The following is an 11,183-nucleotide window of genomic DNA, read 5'->3' as shown; positions in this document are numbered from 1 at the left end:
CATTTCTTCTTTCACCTAAAACAGAGAGAGAGAGAGAGAGAGAGAGAGAAGGCGATTTGACGTTATGTAGCTCCAGTGACGGTGGCTTCAGGGTCGATGATGCTTCCGGTCTGCACCGGCGAAGCTTCTTCGAGTCATCATAAGAAATTTGAAAACTCTCTTTCCACCGAAGAAGAAGATATAGTTCCCGCAGGGTTCTTCATAGTTTTGCCTATATGTATTTGTTCACATTATCATACATTTTGGAGTTTTAGGTTTCATATATCTTTAACTGACTTCTATTATTCTTATTCGCATAAGATGAAGTTGATCGTGAAGAAGATAAATCTCCATCTTTTTGTCTCTTTTTGGTGATAAAGATGAAGAACAAGAAATATGATTGGTGTTTTCTTTTTATTTATTTTTGGGATTAGTATATTTGATTTGGTATTGGTTTTATTTAATTTTGGATTCAGAAAACTAAAGCATTTGTTATGAACTTATGAGTTATAATATTTGGATTCAGCAACTAAAGTATTATTTATTTTTAAAATGTTTAGAGTCTAACAAAAGTAAATAAACTAGTGTTTTGATCCAATTAAAATCTTCAACTAACAAGTGTATTGTTTTATCCAGTCCAATCTTCGACTAAACTCACTTACTGATGCGTCATGAAACTGATAAAGCGTCATGAATCATGTCTTGAAGCGTTCAGGAGCCATATGTCCGTTTGTAATTATATGTCCCGCGGGCCGATCCGCAAAGGCCTACATATTTTGCGGTACGGGTTTGGTCAGCCATTTTGAAGACCGCAGCCCGCACGGGACTGACCCACCGTGACGCGCTCGAAAACGAGCCCGCTACGGTGCGGGACGGGATAGGACGGATCAACCTGTTTGACATTCCTAAATACAGAGTATTGTTTCAAGAAGGCACATAAGATTTAGGTGAAGTTACCTATGGAGTTCCCTCCGAGTCAGGTGACCCATTCGAGTGTTGGACAGGTTAGGTTCTCGGTGAAGAATCGACAATAGTCGTTTTTTTGTCAGTTAAATGCCCTTGAAATACGGCTAGGAGAAAGATTAAAAAGCTTTTGGATTGGTGTCCACCAAATATTCTTGAAAGTGGATTTTGCCTATATTTTGTAGTCTCGTGCTTGCTATTCTGTTGGTAAAAGGCGTACGTCAAGTTTTTTCGATGACTAGATCTATATTCAGTGTCGAGCTTATTGTCATATGCATGATGCCTTATATTTTTAATAATATATATATATATATATATATATATATATTTAATATAATATTTTAATTTAAGAAAAAAGATTTGATGAAAAAAATTTACACAGTATACTAAATAACTTAGTTTACTAAAGAACGAAATTCACAAGTTATTCTGTTTTTCCGTTACTCAACTAAGTATCCTCCTAGACGTGAATATCGAGGCGCCGCATCAGAGACAGCTCTCCGACGCCGGTAGAGCCACTGCTCGCCGGCGTCGACCTCCACATACTTGTAGTTTCGTTTTGTTGCTTCTTTCCTCCTTGTTCATCCTTTTGTTTCTCCTTTTTCTTTCTCTCGGGTTGGACTGGTCCGCAAGGGGGGTGACTCCGACTGGTGTTTTGGCTTCTGGTTCGATGTCAACCATCTATGTCAATGCTCACTCTTTCGCTGCCCTAGATCTAGAATCTGAGCTTTTTTACGGTGCTCAATCACCGCTCAATCACAAACTTTCTCTTCTGGATCTGAGATCCGGATCTGAACCCTTCTCGGAAAACCTCCGAAGATTACTCTCCATCACCTTCGTGCACGGGCTAGCCGCTGGTATGGTAGGAGGCGGATGGACCTCCATTAAGGAGAGCTTTGCACTTCACTTTAAAACAGACACTACGTCTATTCCCGATGCTCGAGTTCCACTCCTATCGCGACAACCAAAGCTGAAAACACGATGTCGATTCTCCAGCTCCATCCCGACAGCATTATGTCTTACTCTGACCTGTCTCACCAATCTTCCTGAACCTTCTTGTTCACTGCAGACAAAAATCACAAGCCATGACGGCTCTGAGCTCTCACCGCAAATCCTCGCAGCTGTACACAACAACGAAAGCTTACTCTCCTTAAGCTTTTCAGACTTCATTGACCAGAGGCTCGACTTTGGTTCTGGCAAATCTTTATTGCTCCAACACGGTAATGTTGGAAGTGAAAGTATATGCATGGATTCACTGCCTGCCCTTTTGGAATCTATTGAGAAGCTCATCCTTATGTCCGTTGACGTGAAGGTAAAAAGATCAGTGTTGCCTAATTTGTATCATTCATGTCTTCATACCATTGTCTTAGGCGCACATCATACATGCTTCATGAGTTCGTGCTTTACATTGTCAATGTCTGTTCGACCGGCCTGTGTTTGTGGGATTCAACACTTAGCTTGGCAACACAAGTTGAAACATCCACGAGTGATAGACTCAGAAGTACATACGTTCCTCCTTGGTGCAATCTTTGGAATTGTCCCAAATGTCTCAAGTGTAACTCACCATCAACGTCCAACTCCGACAACAGCAAGTACCACATCAATATTATTATTATTATGTTGGAATCTATCGAAGCTTGAAGATTGTAGTCCTTTAGCTTTTTCCACTCTTAGAAAGGCTAGCCAAACTTCTTCATGCAAGGGCCATGAGAGATCCTTTTCCACCTTCCTCCGCTTTGCAGGAGTGACAACTTCCATCAAAGTCTTCCTTCATGAGAAGGACCCCTGTCTTGGCTGCATAGCCAATGATCATTGTCGATTTCCTTACCGCTTGATACCTTGTGTGATGGTTTGTTTGGGACCGGAAGGTACAACGATACTCACCCCGGTGAGAATCGAGGTTGTGGAGCGCTCAACGTCACGATATACGGTGACTATTTCCGTTGAAGAATTTAAAGGACGCTGTAATCTCTCTAGAGGTTTCCTCGTACGTGGCACCTTCTTGTTATCAAGTTTATCTACTTGTGTCTTTATATCTTTACTGCCTTGTATTGAACGTTTTCATTAGGCTCGCACATCCAGTCTTTGATGTTGCTTTTATCTTTGTAGCTGGCTAAATTATGAATGAAAAATGTTTGCGTTACAAAAAAAAAAGGGAACGAAATTCACACACGTGTATCTGTCCGAGTTGCGAATGGAAAAGAGTGAACGACGTCGTTATTTCTCTCAGGCACTGATTGTGTGTTGTAACTTAAAGCCCCGTTCTGGTCTCTTTCTCGTACGTACTAACGAATACACAAAAAGAAAGAACAAAAAATAAAACACAAGCGAACTCGGTTAAATAAGAACAAATCAAAACCCAGAAATCTGGTTAGGGCACAACGAAGAAGACAAAAATCGCGGCTAAATCAATCGCTTCTACTGGTCCGTACCCAACTCTAATCTTCGATTATCATCCTGGGAATTTCATTCATCCCTTTTCAATTTCGATTGATTTATACTCTTTCTTCGACGATAGCTTCATGCTTTAAATTATCGGATCCTCCTCAATCTCTTCTTCGTTTTCTCCAGTTTCGTGAGTTTCTCACTAGTTTCTCACTTAAATTATGCTTTAAATTTAGTTCAATTTTATTTTCTTACTTAGTAAAGCTGAACAATTGGTTTCCTTCAATCTCCAGAATCTGATTTCACATGTTTGATTTAGATATCAGGAATTGAGCATTGAGGAGGGTTTATAGGTATTGGGGTTTGTTGAAGAAGATGGGGTCAGAATCAGATCAATGCTCTTCCAGATTGAATACCCTCGAGATCAAATCTCTCATTTACCAGAAAATCAGACATTCAAGAGCAAACAGTTACTTCGACCACCTCGGAAAGTTCCTCACCTCGAGGATAAAAAACAAGTCCGAGTTCGAAACGTCCCTCTTCACAATCGCTTACTACGTTCGATTCTCAAGAACGCAACTGTTACTAAATCTCCTCCACCAAGATATCTCTTGGGATCTCCATTACCTCTCTCGCCTCTAAAATGCAGGTCGAGGAAATTTAGGGACCGACCGAGTCCGCCTGGTCCACTTGGGAAGCCTCAGAGCATCACTACAACGAATGATGAGTCAATGTCGAAGCTACAGAGAGTTCCAATAGAATTTGCTTCTGTTGAAGAAGAAGAAGAGGTTGAACAGATTGTACAGAGGAGAATCCCGTTAACCGCGCCGCTCGGTGTTTCCATAACCAGCAAAAGAAAGTCCGTTTGTAGATGGGGTGGGACTTGTCAAAATAGCGGCAAATTGCCTGATACAATGACGTCGAAGACTGTGCTAGAGAAGAAACTTGAGAAGGAAGGGATGAAATTAATGGACTCTGCTAGTGTTTTGAATAATGGGTTGGATGCGTTTATTACAAGGCTGATAAAGCCTTGTTTGAGTTTGGTGCAAAGACAGCGAGTATCGATGTTGGATTTACGTGCTGCCATGGAGTTGAATCCACGGGTTCTTGGAGAGGATTGACCTGTACATCTAGAGAAAGTTTGTTCTCATGCTTCTGATGAGTAAAGTTGTAGAAAAAGATAAGCCATTATTTAGCGTGATTTTGGACAATGAAACGGGTGTCATATTTGATTGATCGATTCTTTTCCGGAATTCGGATGGAATTGCCACAAATAGAGTGTTGTTCTTGAGGAAGGGGATACAAAGAGGCTTCAGGTTGTACAAGTTCTCATAGTAGTTTATATATAATAGATACTAGATTTTGATCCGCGCGGGTTTGTTGTCGAAATTAAATATTTTTTTAATGAATTTCTATATAAGATAGTGTATAGGTTTGATGTGAGCCGGACCATATTAAACTGCAAAAAAAAACGAAATCAAAAGTGAACTGAATTTCATAAATAACAGAGCATATCATATATCTTTAAAACCGGTAAAATTGAAACCGAACTGAGAACCAAATGGCAAATGGATATCTGAATTTTTAAAATAAAATTATATGGTTACAATTATTAATTATATTTAATTTTTAAATACCCAAATATCATAAAATAATATTTTTATATTCCGAATTATTTGAATCACTGGATAACCTGGAAATTTTGTATTCAAAAATCATCTGAATTATCAGATCCTTTATACGAACAACTCGAATTACCTGATATCTAAACTGAAAACTCAAATTATCCGATATTTTTATCTACAAATCTGTAATTACCCAAAAATCAGAATCGAACGGAATTGAATTGGACCCTTTTTTTTTGCATATTAGCAATTTCCCAATTTTTCTACTTTACCGATTCGGCAAATAAACCGAACCCGAAAACCCAAACCGAATCTGATCAGATAAAAATGAATCTGAACCAATCCGAACCCGGCATAAATACTGAATGGATCTTATTTTATGGTATTTTGGGTTATGGGCATTATCCAACCCGAACCTAAATGGATATCCAATAGAACCCGAAACATTCAAGATTCCCAAAGAGAACTTGTACCAAACATGATCTCAATTCCTAATATGTATTCAAAATATATTGAACATCTAAAATAATTATCTATTATATGAAGATTGATGGTTGAAGGTGGCGATTGAAGGTTGAAGTTTTTAGATTTTGGTTTTATTTTCATTGAATAATGCTTTTCCATTTCATGAGAACTTGGTTTTCGTTTTATGTTTTCATTTATTTGGTTTTCTTTCGGTCAATATGTTTACCTTTCACTTGATTTTGAATGATCACATTTGATGTTCCTTTCTTTTTTTTTAACCGATTTTATTTATGTTTTGGTTACAAAATAAGTACAAATCAAGTATTTTAAAACCGATGGTTCTACTTATTTTTTTGTTACAAAGTAGATATAAATCAAGTACATTTAAACCGAAGAACCGATTGGGACCCGAACCTGAAAGTACATCGGATTGTACCGGTTTTTTGAAGATTTACTAACCCCGGCCCGAACCCGATAGAACCCGAACCGGTCCCGAACTAAATTTTCATATAACCCAAATGGGGCTGATTTTGATAAACCCAAAAAACAAAAACCCGATTGGACTAAACCGAAACCCTATTGGGACCCCGAATGCCCAGGCCTATTACCGAACCAAAAACCAAAAATAACCCAACTGAAACCAAATCAAACTTTGTAAATACCTGAACGGTTCCTAAATTTTTAGAATCTAAATTTCAAAAACCAAAAATACATGAACCAAAAACTAATCCACATGACTAATAGTGCATATACATTTAAATGGTGCGAAGAAAGAAATCTATTTTTACAAATGATTTAGCTCTTTTTAGTGTGGTGGGTACATATATGGTTTATAGACGAATTAAGACATAAGAAATATTTTTATATCAGAACCAGATCCGCACTTAAACGGGTAAATTCAGTTGTCGTATATAATATGGGCTGGTTTATATTTTTCATCTAACATTTTATCAGAGGTTCTATCAACTCATATGTTTTCACAAAATTCTGATTTAATAAAAACCTATTACAGTAAAACCTCTATTTATAGAGATATTAATTTAAAAAGGTTTTCTTGTTTAGATTTCTTATTTAAAGATATATTTATTCTAAGATAAGAAAAAATATTTGATTTTAGTGTATAGACATTAATTATTATTTTTTAAAATTTGACATTTATATTAATTTTATTATATTATTTGGGGTATATAATATATATTGCATAGAACTTAAATGTGGTTTTAAATATAATATTATTAAATCTCATCAAAAATATATTAAGTGTTAAGAAAATATAAAGATAATTCTATTGTGAATATTAAACAAACAAAGAAAATTGTCAAAAATACTATTTTCAAAGTACTACTTTTCATGTTTACACTAACCACTTTTACCATTATCTTTAACGAAGGGTAAAAAACATTTATAACCATTTGATTAACTTTGACAAAAAAAAACGTATGGTTAACTAATCTAAACTCTAACTCATCAACTCTAACCCCTAAACCATGAAACATCAACTTTAAACCCTAAACCCCGAAACATCAACTCTAAACCCTAAACCCTAAACCTTCAAATCTAAACCCTAAAACATCAACTCTAAACCATAAACGTAAACCTTAAACCCTAAATCTAAACTTAAAACATCAACTCTAAACCCTAAATCATCAAATATAAACCCTAAACAATGAAACATCAACTCTAAACCCTAAACCCCGAAACATCAACTCTAAACCCTAAACCCTAAACCTTCAAATCTAAACCATAAACCTTCAACTCTAGGGTTTTAGGGTTTAGGGTTTAGGGTTTCGAGTCAAAAGTTTAGGGTTTAGGGTTTAGAGTTGATGTTTAAGGGTTTAGGGTAAATTTTTTAGGGTTTAGGGTTTAGAGTTTACTTTTTACGGTTTAAAGTTTAGTATTGATAGTTTAGGGTTTAGTGTTGATGGTTTAGGGTTTAGAGAAGTTTAGGGTTTAGGGTTTAGAGTTGATGTTTTAGGGTTTAGAGTTGAAGGTTTAGGGTTTAGAGTTTAAAGTTGATGTCCGGAGTTTAGGGTTTAGAGTTGATGTTTCAGGGTTTAGGGTTCGTATTTCAAAAAAAAAAGGTTTAGGAATGATGGTTTAGAGTTTAGGGTTCGTATTTTTTAAAAAATTATAGGGTTTAGGATTGATGGTTTAGGGTTTAGAGTTGATTTTTAGGTTTTTGGGTTTGAATTTCGAAATAGTATAATTCGAATAAAATTAAAAAATTAGTTTTGATTTTTTTTTATTTAAATATTTATTTATTATATATATAAAGTACAAGGACATAAGAGTTTTTTGCCTTTTAATGAAAAATATTTGAAAATATCCCTTTAGTGGTGGTAAAGGAAAAGTGGCAAAAAATGTTTGAAAAATTATTTTTTTATATTTTTATTTATTTATTATATATATAAAGAACAAGGGAATAAAAATCTTTTGTCATTTAATGAAAAAAATATTTTTGAAAATGTCTCTTTAGTGGTGGTAAAGATGAAAAGTGGTAGCATGAAAGTGGTAAATATAAAATTTACTTATATAAAATATGTATACATATAAATTATTAATTTATAATTTTAATGGAACCATGTATTTATAAAAAATTATTTTATCGATTTGTGTCAAATTTTGAACTGGTCCAAGTTGGAATCGGCAAAATTTATTAATTTAAAGAGATTATTAATTTATCGAGTATTAATTTATATAGGTTCTACTGTAATTAATAATCCGATAAAACCTATAAACCCGCCATTAACCCATTAACCAACACCTGGTTAGAATTCAGAAAAAAAAATCTTATAATATTCTTTAAAATTTGATTAAAATTTTCATATACTTTATATATTTTATTTTTCATATAAAGTAAATATATCGTATTTATATTATGCATTTTAAGTTATAGGTTTTGTAGTGATCAATAACATTACAATTTTAATGTAGATAATTTATTTTTTCTATTTAGAAGCATATAACGGGTTTAGATCTATTAATTCAATTAAATTTATGATTGCTAAAATGGACGTACGAATAATATTATATTTTATTAATAGGTCTAAGCGAATTTATTATTATTCTGCATGTGTCATTTATAAAGGATATACTGGAATGCATAACACTTATCTGCATGTATAATATTAATTTTATTAATAGGCTTAAGCGAATTTAATATTATTCTGCATGTGTCGTCAATATTATTACACTATAATTCTTTAATTTTAAATAATTAATAACTCTATATGTATGAATTATAAAATAAATTGCTATATTGAATATCAATAAAAAGCCATTTATTGTTTCTTGATAGAATGCAATAATATGTTTTTAATCAAAGAAGTTCATTATATTATTAATGTAATAAAAACATATTTTTAAATTAATAAATCGCATGCAACATATTTGAAAAAGGATTATGTGTGATATACTCATTTAAATACCTTGCAATGCGGGAATATATATTGGTGAGGAGGTTACAGGAAGTTGAAAATATGTTGTTTATAGATTTTGTTAACAAAGAGTTAAGAAGAATATAATATGTGTTAGAATAGGGAAGGAATGTATAAGAGAATAAGTCTATTACATTGCAATATATTGCAGTCGTGCTTTTAAATTAAAGATAAAAACATATGTGGTTGTTATAGTGGTTAACTCACCAAAGGAGTAAAAATCGGATAAATATACGGTATAATGTTATTGAGTAACGTACTCTTTCAAATATATAAGACTAGTTTAAGATCCGCGCAATTGCGCGGAATAAATGTTATATTGTAAATAATTTTTATATATTATTATTTGTTTGTATTCATTTATGTATTATGTATATAACTAAATTATAGTAAGCACATAAATCAAAACAATACATCTTGTTTATTTACGATATTTTTTTGGTAAATAAATCAAAACAATAATTTTATTTATTTTATATGGTATATAACTAAATTTCAATGACATAGACATATATATATATAATATTTTAATATAAATATTTATTATTGAGAATTCATACTCATATGATAAACACAAAATTTCGAATGTGCGATTTTTTGAATGTGAATTTCAAAATTAAAATATTAAGGTTTCAATATTTTTTTCAATACAAATTTAGAAATTATCATATTTAAGTATTTTTCTATGTTATATAGTTTAATTTTAAACTATATTAATATATAATATGAATATCTAGTAAATGAGACTTCATATTCATACGATTATTGTATCTTGTTATTACCAAAAAAGTAACCTTTGATCACAAAATTTTAGTGTGAGACATTTAACGTTTTTAATAATTTATAGTCGTTCTAAAAATTCAAAATATAACATATAAGAAAAAAAATTAATTTTTTTGTTATATGGATAATGTGGTTGTTTAATATATTTTAATAATATAAAATTAAACAAAAAAAGAGCTAAGATACAATAATTGTTATCAAATATTTATTATTCATAATCATTAATTGTCATATATACGTTAATCATATTAGGAAATTCCGTAGCTTTTATTTAAGGAAAGTGCGAGGATACTCTTTTGTACACTATTTATCAATTTTATCATATTTAAGTATTTTTCTATGTTATATAGTTTAATTTTAAACTATATTAATAAATAATATGAATGTCTAGTAAATGAGGCTTCATATTCATACGATTTATGATAATTTGTATCTTGTTATTACCAAAAAAGTTAAACCATTGATCATAAAATTTTAGTATGAGACATTTAACGTTTTTAGTAATTTATAGTCGTTTTAAAAATTCAAAATATAAAATATAAGAAAATATTTTTTTATTATTATATAGTTAATGTGGTTGTTTAATATATTTTAATAATATAAAATTAAACAAAAAAGAGATAAGATACAAAAATTGTTATCAAATATTTAATATTCATAATCATTAATTGTCATATATACGTTAATCATATTAGGTAATTCCGTAGCTTTTATTTAAGGAAAGTTCGAGAATATTCTTTTGTACACTATTTATCAATTTAATAGCTAGTTTAATAAAAAATATAATATAAGTTAAGATAGACCAACCTATTTCTTTAAGAATTTTGAATTTCATCCTCATGGTGACATGTGGCTACAAAATAATGTTGTAATGTTTTTCAATTAATATATAAGGGATAAGACCAAAATAAAAATTAAATCTAATAAAATGGTCCAACAACCTTGCATAAGTAGTTTTTTCAGAATGTTTCTCTTTTGATAGTATAGATAGTTTAAAACACCATTTGTTTAGAAGATATCTTTTACTTATTTTCTGTATTATCTTACTTCTCACGTCTTTCTTAATGTATCAAATTTTCCATGAAGCAAAATAAATTTTTTACCATTCTCTATAGACTGTCTTATTTCATTTAAGCAGAACTTAATTAAGGCTATAATAAGAGGAAACAAAACTTATGGATACGTGAAAGTATGTCGAAATGTGTACTTGTTCAAGTTAATTCTCAAATGACCATACAGTTCAAGGAAATGTAACACCTTAGTTACGACTCTTGTGTGTGTGTTGGTGGTATCCCTCGCCTTTTGTTCGGAGTGGTTTTGCCGGTATAGTATTTAGTGGCAAATCCCTTATCTAGTTGGCGCAGTTTTGTTCTTGGCCATGACTCAGCACAGTACTTAGGCAATCGGCCAGTTTTTTCTCATGCTAGTGAGTTTTTGGAGAATCAATTGCTATATCCTCTTTAACTTTTAAAAAAAATTCAAATACTATTCTCACCTTTATCAACTAAACTAAAAATTAGAAAATAGTAAAGACCACGAAACCAAG

At 32.0% G+C, this 11,183-nt stretch overlaps 1 pseudogene; it reads left to right on the top strand.

Annotated features, from left to right (window-relative positions):
- The first annotated feature begins 3,702 nt into the window (after nucleotides 1–3,702).
- LOC111208312 lies at nucleotides 3,703–4,747 on the top strand (annotated as a pseudogene).
- Nucleotides 4,748–11,183: the final 6,436 nt, after the last annotated feature.

This window comes from Brassica napus, chromosome C7, assembly GCF_020379485.1.
Source record: "Brassica napus cultivar Da-Ae chromosome C7, Da-Ae, whole genome shotgun sequence".
Taxonomy (NCBI): Eukaryota; Viridiplantae; Streptophyta; class Magnoliopsida; order Brassicales; family Brassicaceae; genus Brassica; species Brassica napus.
This window is presented reverse-complemented; position numbering and strand designations above follow the sequence as displayed.